Source organism: Arachis hypogaea, chromosome 12 (genome assembly GCF_003086295.3).
Source record: "Arachis hypogaea cultivar Tifrunner chromosome 12, arahy.Tifrunner.gnm2.J5K5, whole genome shotgun sequence".
Taxonomy (NCBI): domain Eukaryota; kingdom Viridiplantae; phylum Streptophyta; class Magnoliopsida; order Fabales; family Fabaceae; genus Arachis; species Arachis hypogaea.
In genome coordinates, this window is record NC_092047.1 from 66,086,779 (window position 1) to 66,104,626 (window position 17,848).

At 39.3% G+C, this 17,848-nt stretch overlaps 2 non-coding genes across 2 annotated transcripts; one reads left to right on the top strand and one right to left on the bottom strand.

Moving 5' to 3' along the window:
- Positions 1 to 1,192: 1,192 nt before the first annotated feature.
- On the bottom strand, positions 1,193 to 1,300 carry LOC112731789 (small nucleolar RNA R71). The gene has a single exon (XR_003167548.1). It is a non-coding gene; the product is annotated as a small nucleolar RNA R71 (small nucleolar RNA).
- A 13,003-nt stretch (positions 1,301 to 14,303) lies between these two features.
- On the top strand, positions 14,304 to 14,407 carry LOC112730956 (small nucleolar RNA R71). Its single transcript, XR_003166755.1, has one exon. It is a non-coding gene; the product is annotated as a small nucleolar RNA R71 (small nucleolar RNA).
- Positions 14,408 to 17,848: the final 3,441 nt, after the last annotated feature.

Here is a 17,848-nt window from a genome sequence, read left to right on the forward strand (position 1 = left end):
AAATTTCAAGTTTGTTACTTGCTTGTTAAGAAAGATTCAAACTTTAAGTTCTAGAATCATATCTTGTGATTTCTTATGAATCAAGTCATTAATTGTGATTTTAAAAAAATCAAATCTTTTTCAAAACTAATTTCAATCATATCTTTTCAAAATATCTTCTTTTTCAAAAATTTGATTTCAAAATATCTTTTCTAACTTCCTAACTTCTTATCTTTTCAAAATTTGTTTCAACTAACTAACTAACTTTTTGTTTGTTCCTTAACTTTTTCAAAACTACCTAACTAACTCTCTCTCTCTAATTTTCGAAAATATCTTCCCTCTTTTTCAAAAATTTCTTTTTTATTAACTAACTATTTTTATTTTTGATTTTAAAATTTTTCGAAAAAAAAAATACTAACCTTTTTCAAAAACTATTTTCGAAAATCACTAACTCTTTTTCAAAAATTATTTTCAAAAATTCTCCCTCTCCCATCTTATTCTATTTATTTATTCATTTACTAACATCTCATCTCACATCTCTGCCCTCCTCACAGTTGTGTTTCTTTCTTTACATCACATTCTTTGTCTCCCTCTTTTCTTCCACTCACAAAGGGATCCCTATACTGTGGTATAAAGGATCTCTATTATTATTATTTTTCTGTGCCCTCTTCTTTGTCATATGAGCAGGAGCAAGGACAAGAACATTCTTGTTGAAGCAGATCCAGAACCTGAAAGGACTCTGAAGAGGAAATTAAGAGAAGCTAAATTACAACAATCCAGAGACAACTTGATTGAAAATTTCGAACAAGTAAAGGAGATGGCAGCCGAACCCAACAACAATGCAAGGAGAATGCTTGGTGACTTTACTGCACCAAATTCCAATTTACATGGAAGAAGCATCTCCATTCCTGCCATTGGAGCAAACAACTTTGAGCTAAAACCTCAATTAGTTTCTCTGATGCAGCAGAACTGCAAGTTTCATGGACTTCCATCTGAAGATCCTTTTCAGTTCTTAACTGAATTCTTGCAGATATGTGATACTGTTAAGACTAATGGAGTAGATCCTGAAGTCTACAGGCTCATGCTTTTCCCTTTTGCTGTAAGAGACAGAGCTAGAGTGTGGTTGGACTCTCAACCCAAAGACAGCCTGAACTCTTGGGATAAGCTGGTCACGGCTTTCTTAGCCAAGTTCTTTCCTCCTCAAAAGCTGAGCAAGCTTAGAGTGGATGTTCAAACCTTCAAACAAAAAGATGGTGAATCCCTCTATGAAGCCTGGGAGAGATACAAAGGACTGACCAAAAAGTGTCCTTCTGACATGCTTTCAGAATGGACCATCCTGGATATATTCTATGATGGTCTGTCTGAGTTATCTAAGATGTCATTGGATACTTCTGCAGGTGGATCCATTCACCTAAAGAAAACGCCTGCAGAAGCTCAAGAACTCATTGACATGGTTGCAAATAACCAGTTCATGTACAATTCTGAAAGGAATCATGTGAATAATGGGACGCTTATGAAGAAGGGAGTTCTTGAAATTGATACTCTGAATGCCATATTGGCTCAGAACAAAATATTAACTCAGCAAGTCAATATGATTTCTCAGAGTCTGAATGGAATGCAAGCTGCATCCAACAGTACTCAAGAGGCATCTTCTGAAGAAGAAGCTTATGATCTTGAGAACCCTGCAATAGCAGAGGTAAATTACATGGGTGAACCTTATGGAAACACCTATAATCCATCATGGAGAAATCATCCAAGTTTCTCATGGAAGGATCAAAAGCCTCAACAAGGCTTTAATAATGGTGGAAGAAACAGGTTTAGCAATGGCAAGCCTTTTCCATCATCCACTCAGCAACAGACAGAGAATTCTGAGCAGAATTCATCTAGCTTAGCAAACTTAGTCTCTGATCTATCTAAGGCCATTGTGAGTTTCATGAATGAAACAAGGTCTTCCATTAGAAATTTGGAAGCACAAGTGGGCCAGCTGAGTAAAAGGATCACTGAAATCCCTCCTAGCACTCTCCCAAGCAATACAGAAGAAAATCCAAAAGGAGAGTGCAAGGCCATTGACATAACCAAAATGGCCGAACCCAATGAGGGAGAGGAGGACGTGAATCCCAAGGAGGAAGACCTCCTGGGACGTCCAGTGATCAATAAGGAGCTTCCCTCTGAGGAACCAAAGGACTCTGAGGCTCATCTAGAGACCATAGAGATCCCATTAATCCTCCTTATGCCATTCATGAGCTCTGATGAGTATTCCTCTTCTGAAGAGAATGAGGATGTTACTGAAGAGCAAACTACCAAGTTTCTTGGTGCAATCATGAAGCTAAATGCCAAATTATTTGGCATTGATACTTGGGAAGTTGAACCTCCGTTGTTCATCAATGAACTAAGTGATCTGGATCAACTGACATTGCCTCAGAAGAGACAGGATCCTGGAAAGTTCATAATACCTTGTACCATAGGCACCATGATCTTTAAAGCTCTGTGTGACCTTGGTTCAGGGATAAACCTCATGCCCCTCTCTGTAATAGAGAAACTGGAAATCTATGGGGTGCAAGCTGCTAGAATCTCATTAGAGATGGCAGATAATTCAAGAAAACAGGCTTATGGACAAGTAGAGGACGTGTTAGTAAAGGTTGATGGCCTTTACATCCCTGCTGATTTCATAGTCCTGGATACTGGAAAGGAAGAGGATGAATCCATCATCCTAGGAAGACCTTTCCTAGCCACAACAAGAGCTGTGATTGATGTGAACAGAGGAGAATTGATCCTTCAATTAAATAAGGACAAGCTTGTGTTTACAACTCAAGGATCTCTCTCTGCATCCATGGAGAGGAAGCAGAAAAAGCTTCTCTCAAAGTAGAGTCAAACAAAGACCCCACAGTCAAACTCTAAGTTTGGTGTTGGGAAGCCACAACCAAACTCTAAGTTTGGTGTTGGGAGGCCACAACCAAACTCTAAGTTTGGTGTTGAACTCCCATATCCAAACTCTAAGTTTGGTGTTGGAGAGTCTCAACAAAGCTCTGTACATCTGTGAGGCTCCATGAGAGCCCACTGTCAAGCTACTGACATTAAAGAAGCACTTGTTGGGAGGCAACCCAATTTTTATCTAACTATATTTTTCTTAGTTATATGTCTTTATAGGTTCATGATCATGTGGAGTCACAAAATAAATATAAAAATTGAAAACGGAATCAAAAATAGCAGAAGAAAAATCACACCCTGGAGGAAGCATCTGCCTGGCGTTCAACGCCAGAACAGAGCATGGTTTTGGCGCTGAACGCCCAAAATGGGCAGCATCCTGGCGCTGAACGCCCAGAACAAGCATGGTTCTGGCGTTCAACGCCAGAAATGGCAACAAATGGGCGTTGAACGCCCAGAGTTGTGTGCAAGGGCATTTTACATGCCTAAATTGGTGCAGGGATGTAAATGTCTTGACACCTCAGGATTTGTGGACCCCACAGGATCATCTCAGGATATGTGGACCCCACAGGATCCCCACCTACCTCATCATCTCTCTTTCCATTCATGATCATCCCTTCTGTTTTCCATTTACCACTCACATCCATACACCCACTACCTTCAAAATTCAACATCTCTCTCTCCCACCCAATCCCACCCATATGGCTGAATACACACATCCATCCATCTCCTCAATATCTTCTTTTTCTTCTTCTATTCTTTCTTCTTTTGCTCGAGGGTGAGCAACATTCTAAGTTTGGTGTGGTAAAAGCATAGCTTTTTTGTTTTTTCCATAACCATTGATGGCACCTAAGGCCAGAGAAACCTCTAGAAAGAGGAAAGGGAAGACAAAAGCTTCCATCAAGGGTCTATAGCTCAGTGGTAGAACATTTGACTGCAAATCAAGAGATCCCTGAGATACCTCAGGGGATACATTTTCTTCCACACAATTATTGGAAGCAACTAAGGGTGGAACATCAAGAGCACTCCATCATCCTTCATGAAATAAGAGAAGATCAAAAAGCAATGAGGGAGGAGCAACAAAGACAAGGAAGAGACATAGAAGAGCTCAAGGACGTCATTGGTTCCTCAAGAAGGAAACGCACCCATCACTAAGGTGGATTCATTCCTTGTTCTTATTTCTTCTGTTTTTCGTTTTCTATGTTATGTGCTTATCTATGTTTGTGTCTTCATTACATGATCATTAGTAGTTAGTAACTATGTCTTAAAGTTATGAATGTCCTATGAATCCATCACCTCTCTTAAATGAAAAAAATATTTTAATTCAAAAGAACAAGAAGTACATGAGTTTTAAATTTATCCTTGAACTTAGCTTAATTATATTGATGTGGTGACAATGATTCTTGTTTTCTTAATGAATGCTTGAACAGTACATATGTCTTTTGAAGTTGTTGTTTAAAGAATGTTAAATATGTTGTCTCTTGAAAGAATGATGACTAGGAGACATGTTATTTGATAATTTGAAAAATCATAAAAATGATTCTTGAAACAAGAAAAAGCAGCAAAGAACAAAGCTTGCAGAAAAAAAAATAGGCGAAAAAAGAATAGAAAGAAAAAGAAAAAGCAAGCAGAAAAAGCCAAAGCTCTTAAAACCAAGAGGCAAGAGCAAAAAGCCAATAACCCTTAAAACCAAAAGGCAAGGGAAATAAAAAGGATCCCAAGGCTTTGAGCATCAGTGGATAGGAGGGCCGACAGGAATAAAATCCTGGCCTAAGCGGCTAAACCAAGCTGTCCCTAACCATGTGCTTGTGGCGTGTAGGTGTCAAGTGAAAACTTGAGACTGAGCGGTTAAAGTCAAGGTCCAAAGCAAAAGAAGAGTGTGCTTAAGAACCCTGGACACCTCTAATTGGGGACTTTAGCAAAGCTGAGTCACAATCTGAAAAGGTTCACCCAATTATGTGTCTGTGGCATTTATGTATCCGGTGGTAATACGGGAAAACAAAGTGCTTAGGGCCACGGCCAAGACTCATAAAATAGCTGTGTTCAAGAATCATCATACTGAACTAGGAGAATCAATAACACTATCTGAACTCTGAGTTCCTATAGATGCTAATCATTCTGAACCTCAATGGATAAAGTGAGATGCCAAAACTATTCAAGAGGCAAAAAGCTATAAGTCCCGCTCATTTGATTAAAGCTATGTTTCATTGATAGTTTGGAATTTATAGTATATTCTCTTCTTTTTATCCTATTTGATTTTCAGTTGCTTGGGGACAAGCAACAATTTAAGTTTGGTGTTGTGATGAGCGGATAATTTATACGCTTTTTGATATTATTTTTAGTCTGTTTTTAGTAGGATCTAGTTACTTTTAGGGATGTTTTCACTAGTTTTTATGTTAAATTCACATTTCTGGACTTTACTATGAGTTTGTGTGTTTTTCTGTGATTTCAAGTATTTTCTGACTGAAATTGAGGGACTTGAGCAAAAATCAGATTCAGAGGTTAAAGAAGGACTGCTGATGCTGTTGGATTCTAACCTCCCTGCACTCAAAGTGGATTTTCTGGATCTAGAGAACTCGAAATGGCGCGCTTCTAGTTGCGTTGGAAAGTAGACATCCAGGGCTTTCCAGAAATGTATAATAGTTCATACTTTGACCAAATTTAGATGACGCAAACTGGCGTTCAACGCCAGCTCTCTGCCCAAATCTGGCGTCCAGCGCCAGAAAAGGATCCAAAACCAGAGTTGAACGCCCAAACTGGCACAAAAACTGGCGTTCAACTCCAAGAAGGACCTCTACACGTGCAACACTCAAGCTCAGCCTAAGCACACACCAAGTGGGCCCCGGAAGTGGATTTATGCATCAATTACTTACTTCTGTAAACCCTAGTAGCTAGTTTATTATAAATAGGACATTTCACTATTGTATTTGACATCCTGGATTGTATTTTGATCCTGTGATCTCGTTTTAGGGGCTGGCCATCTCGGCCATGCCTGGACCTTTCACTTATGTATTTTCAACGGTAGAGTTTCTACACTCCATGGATTAAGGTGTGGAGCTCTGCTGTTCCTCAAAGATTAATGCAAAGTACTACTATTTTCTATTCAATTCATCTTATTTCGCTTCTAAGATATTCATTCGCACTTCAACCTGAATGTGATGAACGTGACAATCATCATCATTCCCTATGAACGCGTTGATGCGCATAAACTTGTTATGCTACGATTTAGGAAATTGCACGATCGGCAAAATTCCTTCCGGCAAGTGCACCGGTTATCGTCAAGTAAAAACTCACAATAGAGTGAGGTCGAATCCCACAAGGATTGGTTGAGTGAGCAATTCAGATTAGAAGTGTGTTCTAGTTGAGCGGATTCAAGATTTAGATGAGAATTGCGGAATGTAAAATTGGCGGGAAAAGTAAATGACAAGAAATTGAAATGGCGAAATCTTAAATTGCATGAATTAAAGAGCAGAATGTAAATTGCTGAAATTAAAAAGGGAATGAGGGTGATTGCAAGAATTGAGTTGCAGAATGTAAAGAGAAATTGGAAATCAGAAATGGGGAATTCATTGGGTGTTAGGAGATATTGAGATCTCCGAATCAAAACATGTATATCTCTTCCTCAACCAATGCGTTCATTAAATTTTGCTTGGCAATCTTATATGATTGGATCCCAATCCCTTGGCTCACCAATTCTCTCTAAAAACAAACAAATTCCCAATCCCTTGGTTTAAATGTTCATAAGAAGAGATGATGCTCGATCACTGATTATACCACACAGTTTCATGAACCACAATTTGGTAGGATTACATGTCACAATATCCATCCAAACCCCAATCCAATTCACTGTGAGAAAGCTTCTCTAGCATGAATCCTCCATTCCTTTCCCAAGGTTCCGAAGGATTCCAATTATGGGTAGTTTCTTTCCCAAGACAACTACCCAATGGAATTAGAACGAGAAGCTTTCTAACAAAATTCAAGAGAAAAGATTGAAGAAGAAGATAAACTATTATTGATTCATTGAATTACAATAGAGCTCCCTAACCCAATGAAAGGGGTTTAGTGAGTCATAGCTCTGAATTCAACTACAAAGATATGAAAACTAGCTAAAAATGAAAAGGTAAAAGTTCAAAAAGTCCCTTCTTCACTTAAATTCTATCCTATTTATACACTTTCTATATTGAGCTTCTGTTGTGTTTCTTGGGCTTTGAGGCCTCTCCCTGCTTTCCTTTTGCCTTGGGTTTATGATCCATAATCTTGATGAGGCTGTTGATCCAAATTCTGTAACATTCATTGAGCCAACTTAGTGATAATCAAATAATGACACATGACTCAATAAATTGAAATTTCAAACTCATCAATCCTTCAGGCCCAATCCCATAAACCATGATATTCAATTGGGTTTCATACCAGAGTAAGTTTAAGTTAATGTTTGTGCTCACAGACTAACTTAAACCGCAATATTTTTGGCCCAGAAACCTTTTCCAAGAGTGGCGTTTTAAACTGCAGCTTAAACGCCAGACACTTCCAGTGAGGCCTTTTGTAGAAGCACGTTTAAGCTTCAGTTTAAGGTTAAACTGAAGCTTAAACGTGGAAATGGAAGAAGGCAGCCCTGGAGAGTCATGTAGTCGAACACGTTTAAGCTTCAGTTTAAGGTTAAACTGAAGCTTAAACGTGGATATAGGAAGGGCAGCCCTGGAGGTCGAACACGTTTAACCTCCAGTTTAAGGTTAAACTGGAGGTTAAACGTGGAAATGGAAGGAGGCATCCTGGAGGTCGAACACGTTTAACCTCCAGTTTAAGGTTAAACTGGAGGTTAAACGTGGAAGCTTAGAAGGGTAGCCCTGGAGGTGTCGAACACGTTTAAGCTCCAGTTTGAGGTCAAACTGGAGCTTAAACGTGGAAATGGAGAGAGCAACCCTGGAGGAGAAAACTTGGTCGAACACGTTTAAGCTCCAGTTTGAGGTCAAACTGGAGCTTAAACGTGGAAATGGCTCCCTGGTGCTTTTCCCATTCTGGCGTTTAACCTCCAGTTTAAGGTTAAACTGGAGGTTAAACGTGGAACTCTTTCCTGAGTGGCATTCTCATTCTGGCGTTTAACCTCCAGTTTAAGGTTAAACTGGAGGTTAAACGTGGAAATGCTTCTTTGGTGAGTCTTTCATTCTGGCGTTTAACCTCCAGTTTAAGGTTAAACTGGAGGTTAAACTTCAATTCCAGCATTTCTTAGCCTTCCTGATTCTGGCGTTTAAGCTCCAGTTTAGGCTTAAACTGGAACTTAAACTCCACATATGATATTCAAGCTTCCTTTATTGATTTTGTTGCTTCTTTGCTTAGCCTCTTCTTCCCTGAAATCATCCAAACAATTGCATCAAAGTCTTGCAAAATTTCATGAGAAATCTTCCATTCATAGCATTCAAGTAATATAACTAAAACTCATGGAATTTGCATTAAAATCATACTGTTTGGATGGTTCATTGCTTTGTTCTTCATTTAACCATTTTTGGTTACTTTAAGCTCAAGAAAATGCATAAAACAACTAAAACTAACAGAAAAATGCTAGTGAAACTAGCCTAAGATGCCTTGGCATCACAACACCAAACTTAATACTTGCTTGTCCCTAAGCAAGTCCTGAGTTATTTGAGAAGAAAGTATGAAACAGAAAGCAATTACATTGGCTATATTAGCAAGCATTTGAAGTTCATCAGAAGGGTTTTATGCAGAAAGTTGCAGCATCACTTTTTCATACTTATCAGGTAAGATTATCACTTTTTCATTGCATCCATCAAACACTGCTATGGCCTCTTGTTATTCTTATGTCTTTGGCACTTTTCTCTTCTTTGTTTTTCTTTTCTTTTTCTTAGAGCTACTTTGCTCCTTGTTTGCTTAGTGTCATGTGTTGCACAAGCCTTTGGCATTTTCTTTTTCTTATCAGTGCACTACACATATCCACTTTAGGCATTTTAGTTCACATTTCTTCTTGAGACATTGGTGCCCAGCACCTCTTTGTGTGACTAAATGTTTTGTATTTAGGTTGCTCTTGATAATGGACTTTTGGTTGATAATCCCGGGTTAGTTAACCCAAGTTACCGAGTGTTGAAACACTCCTCAGAACCTATTCATCCAAGCATATCCTTAATACATAAACACCACAGGCATTTGTCTCAGAAGTTCAAACCATTGGTGCCTAGCTTATTTTCTCAATTTTTCTGCTTTTTGGTTGCCTTTTTCAGTGGCTTTTTCTTCTTCTTTTTCTTTCTTTTTCATGGCCAAAGACATTTATTCATCAAGATCCATAGACAGTTTTCAATTTCTACATAAAAAATGGTAATTCTACACTCTATTTCCAGTGATCTGACTTAAACAATCAAGCATGCATACCACCACTTAATTCTACTTGATTTGTCACTAATTGAGCCAAGTCACTTTTGTTCAAACTTTTCTTTTATTTTTGGAAACAGAACAAGCATGGCAAGCATTTGTTTAAGAAGGTGAAGTTATATCCAAACATCTAGGCATTCACTTTATTCAAAGCAAATAACATACACACATACTAGAGACTTCACATTAAAACTTAAATGACTCATAATGAAAGAAAGCTCATAAAGACAATTCACCAATTATCATTTGATTATTAAGGAACGAGACCACCTCTTATTTATTGCTTGGTTCTTCTTAATTCTTAGGATCCTGCTTCTTCTTGCTTCCTGCCTCTTTTTGACCACTTGTGCTTCCTTTGTCTTTTCTCATGAGCTTTTTCCAGAATCCAGCTTTTTTCATTGTTTCTTCCACTCCTTTTTCAAGGATCATTGCCTTGTTTATTTCTCCTTCTTTCCTTCCTTTGAAATACTCATCAAAAGCTGGGAATGCTGGGTCCATTTTGTGTAGATGTTCCCCTATGTAGTTAAGCTTGATTTGCGAACTGATGTTGTAATCAGCTTGGACTGAGTATCTTGCATTCTGTAAAGTGGTGGCTTCCTTGATTGCCAGGACATTGGCATCTTGGTGTTGGCATATGTGGCTGAAGGATTCCTGTAAGTGTAAATTCTGTTCCCTTTGCAGATCTAAGAATCTTGATTCAAAGTTCCTTTGCATATCCATCATTTTTAGGTGAAAGTCCTCTTGTCTCTCCTGAGACCTCATGTATTGTTGAGACATTCCTTCCATGATTTCCTGCATTCTGCTCATATCCATGGGGTCTCTAGGAGTTCGTTGTCTTCTTTCTGGAATTGCTTGCTCTTCTTGTTCTTCTTGTTCTTCTTCTCTATCTTCTCCTTCCTGTCCTTCTTGTTCAGCTTCTTGCTCTTCTTCCGCTTGTTGCCCTTCTTCATTTCTTCTTTTTGTATGTCTTGGAGGAGTTAGGCCAAGAGTCATTCTGTGCGCAGTTATGGCCAATCCCGGATATAGCCAATTAGGTCTTTCATCTTCAAGTGGTACTCGGGCATCGATGCATAGTCTAATGATGGTGCTAGGGAAGTGGAGCCAGGATTCAGGGTCACTTTTCTCACTAAACTCTTGTATCTGTTCAGCAATGAGTTTATGAACTTTGATCTCCCCTCCCACCATAATGCAATGAAGCAAAATGGCTCTTTTAGGGACTATTTCTGAAGAGTTTGCAGTGGGTAGGATGGATCTCCTAACTATTGCATACCACCCTTTAGCTTCAGGTGTTAGGTCTCCCCTTCTCAAGACTCTTGGAGCCCCTCTTGTTTTTCTCACCCATTCAGCTCTGATGGCACAAAGGTCTTCAGCAATAGTTGTATAGTCAGGTTCTCCTATCATCCTTTCTTCATAACTTGCTTGGCTGAAATGTATGTTTTTCAGGCCAAGAGTTTTCATGATTGCTTTGGGACTGAAGTCAACTTCCACCCCTCTCACATAGCTTTTGTATGTGGGTTTCTTGGTTGGATCCTCCCTTACTGCATTTGCATAAAACTCTTTCACCAGGTTAATGTTGATTTTAGTGATTGGCTTAGTCAGGAGCTCCCACTTCCTCTTTTTGATCTTTTCCCAAACACCTGGGAACTCATCCTTTTCAAGGTCAAAGGGAACCTCAGCTAGTACCGTTTTAGGTCTCATCCATTCGGCTTGAATCTCATGGAAAACTGATCTGTATCTCCATGCATCGAATTCCCTGTTTTCCTCCATTGGTTGCTTGTCTTTTCTTCTTTTGTGGCTAGATGAAGCTGCCATTGGTTCTTTAGTTTTGGTAAGTGACAAGCTAAAGTTGACAAGGTGAAGCAAGAAGTGTTGTTGGAAGTGTGGGGAGGTTGTTTTCGGCAAGAGATAGTTTATGCTATGATGAAGGAAATGTGCATGAAGGAGATTTGGTGGTGTTGAACTCGTTCCCCAAGTGGTTCTTTATAGTGCCCGTAAGTGCAAAATGGACGGTTAGGGTGATTTGTGAAGGGTGGCTTGATGGTAAATATATGAATTAGGGAGAAGGACGAATTGCTTTTCATTTTCTTGGAAGTATTCTGGGTGCATTAGGTTGTACATGTAGCTATCTTTTCTTGCAGAACTTCCTTTTCCCATGTGTTAGTTTCAAAGACTTGTGAATTTTCTTTTTGACCAAGCACCGTACCTCCCTTTGTCTTTTTCCTCCATTTTTGTCTTTTCTTTTGTACCTGCACAAACAAACAAACAAGTTTGCTATCATTTTTCGGTCCATGTGAATGATGAATAGTACTTGCACATGTAAATCAATGATTGATTTCATGAGCTTATAGCCGAGACTTTTGTATATATGCACACTTATTATTGGACACCAAACTTAGTGTTTGGTAAAGTCTCCTAATGACATGAAATCCATATTGGTTGTCCTTAATGAATGTGCATAATTCTAATAAATCATAGTCACTTTGGCTCTTTGATTCTAAACAAAGTTACTACCCTAAGTAATTGAAACCAAAGTATTAAAACATGCGAATGGTATACTTGTCATGAAATTTGAAATCCAGAGGAACTTCTTGCTTTTCATAAACTGTGTTCAAAAGGAACACCAAACTTAATGTTTGGTCGTGCACCTTGAATGAAAGATGGAATCCAATTTGAGTAAGATTTGGGAGTGCCTTCAGGCACACCAAACTTAGATACCAATTGTAATTTACATGCAAAGTTTAGTGCACTTTATCAATAGTTGTCCTGAGGATTCAAGTTCATGCATAAGAAACCATGCTTTATTAGATGTAAAGCAAAGCACTAAAGATTAAGGATACTAAAAACATGGGTTGCCTCCCATGAAGCGCTTTTTTAACGTCACTAGCTTGACGGTTGTCCCTTGTTAGGGTGGATTGTAGTGCTTGACGTCTTCTCCTCTCACTATGCAAACGTCCCCACTTGATTCCTTCATGACCTCTAAATGTTCCATAGAAAGAACTTTCCTGATTGTGAACATTTGAGGGCGCTGGGAATGAATTGTTTTGAGGCCAGGTGGGATTGGCAGATAATGACTTGATATCACTTTATCTCCCGGAGAGAAACCTTCAGTGGGAATTTTCTTGTTTCTCCACCCTCTTGGCAATTTCTTTACAATTTTTCCCTTTCTCTTGAAGCTTTCTTCATTGACCCTTATGCTGGGAGGATCCTTCTGGTCTGTTTCTATTGATTCTTGTGGCTTTAACTCTTGCAATTCTTGTTTGCTTTCCAAGGGCTGTTTCAGAGTTTCAGCTGCCGGATTGCTTTCCTCCAAGCACAGATGGCTACTCTCATCCTTAGGTTTTTCATGTTCTGGTTCAGGCTCAGATGCAGGTTTGAAAACATTGAAAATGAGCTGTTCATCATGTATTCTCAAAATTAGCTCTCCTTGTTCTACATCTATGAGTGCTCTAGCAGTGGCTAGAAATGGCCTCCCCAGAATGATGGGGTGTAGGTAGCTTTCCTCCATGTCCAAAATGACAAAGTCTGTGGGGAAAAAATAATTTCCCACTTTCACCAGCACATTCTCAACTACCCCTTCAGCTTGCTTCTGAGTTTTGTCAGCCAGTTGTATGATTACATCAGTGGATCTCACCTCATTCAGTTGTAGCCTCTTCATAAGAGTTAGAGGCATCACATTTATGCTAGCTCCTAGATCACAGAATCCTCTGTCAATTTTTGTTTCTCCTATGATGCAAGGAATACGAAAACTTCCTGGGTCTGTTTTCTTAGAGACTGTGTCCTTCTTGATGAGAGCACTGCATTCTTTGTTCATTGTTACCGTTTGTCCTCCCTTCAAAACTCTTTTCTTGCTCAACAATTCCTTTAAATACTTGATGTGTGTAGGCATTTGATGGAGAATCTCAAGAAAGGGAATATTGACATGGAGAGACTTAAATGTCTCTAAAAACCTTGAATAGGTTCTCCCTTTTTCACTTCCTCCTAACCTCTGAGGAAATGGTGCTTTTGGTTGGTATATTTCCAGCATGCCTTTTTGCAGTTCCTTGGCTTGCTCAGTTTCACTTTCCTGCTTAGCTTCCTCCATACCTTCCTTCAAGATTTCTGGCTCCTGTTTTGAGGGTCTGATTCCTTCTTCTTCTGAGACTTCCTTCAATATGGTGATGGCCTTGCATTCTTCCCATCTCACTCTCTTTTGTTCCCCTTTTGGATTCTTTTCTGTGTCACTAGGGAACACTGCAGTTGATTTGGGGGCCTGTTGAGATAACTCTCCTACTTGAGACTCCATCCTCTTGAGTTTTTCACCATGGTTCCTTAAGGTAGCTCTCACATCATCCCTGAAGCTTTTCAATTCGGTTATGTCTTGACTCATGGTTGCCATCATTCCTTCTATCCGGTTTAATTGATCTTGAAATTGTTGGTTCGGATTAGGTTGGGTAGGTTGATTATTTTGGCCATGATATGGTGGTTGGGAGTAAGTGTTTTGTGTGGCTTGGTATGATCTTTGGTTGGAATTTTGGTATGTGGAATTGTTATGTTGGTTGTGGTTGTAAGGTTTGTGGTTTTGTGGTTGGGTTTGTTGGTTCCCCCACCCAAAGTTTGGGTGATTTTTCCATCCTGGGTTGTAAGTGTTGGAATGTGGATCATATGATTGCCTTTGTTGGTTTCCCACATAGTTGGCCTCTTCCCAATCACCTCCTTCAATGCTTACTTCCTCTTGATCTTGTGTGTGTATTGCAGCCACTTGCTTTGTTTCTAATTGCCTGGTAAGCTCTGCTAGTTGCTTGGCAAACACTTTGTTTTGGGCTAGAATTGTATCAACATGATTTAGCTCCATGACTCCCTTAGTGTTGTGCCTTTCTGATGCATAGTAGTACTCATTCTCAGCCACTGTTTCAATCACTTCAATGGCTTCCTCCACAGTCTTTTTCCTGTTCAATGAACCTCCTGATGAATGGTCTACAGCCTTCCTTGATTCATAAGAGAGTCCATCATAGAAAATATGCAATTGCACCCAGTCATGGAACATGTCCGGTGGGCATTTCCTTGTCAAATCCTTGAATCTCTCCCATGCCTCGTAGAGAGTTTCACCATCTTGTTGTCTAAAAGTCTGAACCTCAGATCGAAGCCTATTGACCTTTTGTGGGGGTAGAAACGTGCCAGAAACTTGCTTTCCACCTCATCCCATGTTGTTAGACTCCCCCTTGGAAATGATTCCAGCCACTTAGCTGCTTTGTCCCTAAGTGAAAATGGGAACAAAAGCAGTTTATAGGCATCTTCCTGGACTCCATTGGACTTTACAGTGTCACAAATTCTCAGGAATTTTGTGAGATGTTGGTTGGGATCTTCATTAGCACTCCCACCAAATGAACAATGATTCTCCACAAGTGATATTAGCTGTGGTTTGAGCTCAAAATTGTTGGCCTGAATGGGTGGTTTCTGAATGCTGCTACCACAATTCCCAGAGGTTGGGTTTATGTATGAACTAAGAACCCTCCTCTCAGGAATGGCATTGTTTCCATCAGCTCTCTCATGGTTGTGAACTTCTCTATCCATGTTGAGATCTAGAGCTTCCTCAAAATTGTCCTCAGATTCTCCTTCAGATTCTTCTTCTCCCAGTACTCTCTTCCCTCTTGCTTCCCTTCTAAGTCTATGAAGGGTCCTCTCTGGTTCGGTATATGGAGGAGTTGATGTCTCTCCTCTCCTACCTGTCATACAAGAACACAGCACAGGCAACAACAAGTGAAATACTCTTGGTTAATGGAAGAGTATGGTTAAAGCAATTGAGGAATTAATTCAAACAGTTAGTGAGTAAGTGAGTTAGTTGCTTGAATTTAAAGGCATAAAGAAAGAAAGCATGTAACAGAGTGCAGAAATTAAAATTCAACAAGTAACTTGTACTGAATTAATCAAAACAAAAAAAAAATGCTCAATCTAGTTAACTTCCAATTGGAGAATTGTCAATCGAAAACCAATCCCCGGCAACGGCGCCATAAACTTGATGCGCATAAACTTGTTATGCTACGATTTAGGAAATTGCACGATCGGCAAAATTCCTTCCGGCAAGTGCACCGGTTATCGTCAAGTAAAAACTCACAATAGAGTGAGGTCGAATCCCACAAGGATTGGTTGAGTGAGCAATTCAGATTAGAAGTGTGTTCTAGTTGAGCGGATTCAAGATTTAGATGAGAATTGCGGAATGTAAAATTGGCGGGAAAAGTAAATGACAAGAAATTGAAATGGCGGAATCTTAAATTGCATGAATTAAAGAGCAGAATGTAAATTGCTGAAATTAAAAAGGGAATGGGGGTGATTGCAAGAATTGAGTTGCAGAATGTAAAGAGAAATTGGAAATCAGAAATGGGGAATTCATTGGGTGTTAGGAGATATTGAGATCTCCGAATCAAAACATGTATATCTCTTCCTCAACCAATGCGTTCATTAAATTTTGCTTGGCAATCTTATATGATTGGATCCCAATCCCTTGGCTCACCAATTCTCTCTAAAAACAAACAAATTCCCAATCCCTTGGTTTAAATGTTCATAAGAAGAGATGATGCTCGATCACTGATTATACCACACAGTTTCATGAACCACAATTTGGTAGGATTACATGTCACAATATCCATCCAAACCCCAATCCAATTCACTGTGAGAAAGCTTCTCTAGCATGAATCCTCCATTCCTTTCCCAAGGTTCCGAAGGATTCCAATTATGGGTAGTTTCTTTCCCAAGACAACTACCCAATGGAATTAGAACGAGAAGCTTTCTAACAAAATTCAAGAGAAAAGATTGAAGAAGAAGATAAACTATTATTGATTCATTGAATTACAATAGAGCTCCCTAACCCAATGAAAGGGGTTTAGTGAGTCATAGCTCTGAATTCAACTACAAAGATATGAAAACTAGCTAAAAATGAAAAGGTAAAAGTTCAAAAAGTCCCTTCTTCACTTAAATTCTATCCTATTTATACACTTTCTATATTGAGCTTCTGTTGTGTTTCTTGGGCTTTGAGGCCTCTCCCTGCTTTCCTTTTGCCTTGGGTTTATGATCCATAATCTTGATGAGGCTGTTGATCCAAATTCTGTAACATTCATTGAGCCAACTTAGTGATAATCAAATAATGACACATGACTCAATAAATTGAAATTTCAAACTCATCAATCCTTCAGGCCCAATCCCATAAACCATGATATTCAATTGGGTTTCATACCAGAGTAAGTTTAAGTTAATGTTTGTGCTCACAGACTAACTTAAACCGCAATATTTTTGGCCCAGAAACCTTTTCCAAGAGTGGCGTTTTAAACTGCAGCTTAAACGCCAGACACTTCCAGTGAGGCCTTTTGTAGAAGCACGTTTAAGCTTCAGTTTAAGGTTAAACTGAAGCTTAAACGTGGAAATGGAAGAAGGCAGCCCTGGAGAGTCATGTAGTCGAACACGTTTAAGCTTCAGTTTAAGGTTAAACTGAAGCTTAAACGTGGATATAGGAAGGGCAGCCCTGGAGGTCGAACACGTTTAACCTCCAGTTTAAGGTTAAACTGGAGGTTAAACGTGGAAATGGAAGGAGGCATCCTGGAGGTCGAACACGTTTAACCTCCAGTTTAAGGTTAAACTGGAGGTTAAACGTGGAAGCTTAGAAGGGTAGCCCTGGAGGTGTCGAACACGTTTAAGCTCCAGTTTGAGGTCAAACTGGAGCTTAAACGTGGAAATGGAGAGAGCAACCCTGGAGGAGAAAACTTGGTCGAACACGTTTAAGCTCCAGTTTGAGGTCAAACTGGAGCTTAAACGTGGAAATGGCTCCCTGGTGCTTTTCCCATTCTGGCGTTTAACCTCCAGTTTAAGGTTAAACTGGAGGTTAAACGTGGAACTCTTTCCTGAGTGGCATTCTCATTCTGGCGTTTAACCTCCAGTTTAAGGTTAAACTGGAGGTTAAACGTGGAAATGCTTCTTTGGTGAGTCTTTCATTCTGGCGTTTAACCTCCAGTTTAAGGTTAAACTGGAGGTTAAACTTCAATTCCAGCATTTCTTAGCCTTCCTGATTCTGGCGTTTAAGCTCCAGTTTAGGCTTAAACTGGAGCTTAAACTCCACATATGATATTCAAGCTTCCTTTATTGATTTTGTTGCTTCCTTGCTTAGCCTCTTCTTCCCTGAAATCATCCAAACAATTGCATCAAAGTCTTGCAAAATTTCATGAGAAATCTTCCATTCATAGCATTCAAGTAATATAACTAAAACTCATGGAATTTGCATTAAAATCATACTGTTTGGATGGTTCATTGCTTTGTTCTTCATTTAACCATTTTTGGTTACTTTAAGCTCAAGAAAATGCATAAAACAACTAAAACTAATAGAAAAATGCTAGTGAAACTAGCCTAAGATGCCTTGGCATCACGCATGCCTGACAACCACTTCCGTTCTACATTAGAATTGAATGAGTATCTCTTAGATCTCTTAATCGGAATCTTCGTGGTGTAAGCTAGAATGATGGCGGCATTCAAGAGAATCCGGAAAGTCTAAACCTTGTCTGTGGTATTCTGAGTAGGATTCAATGATTGAATGACTGTGACGAGC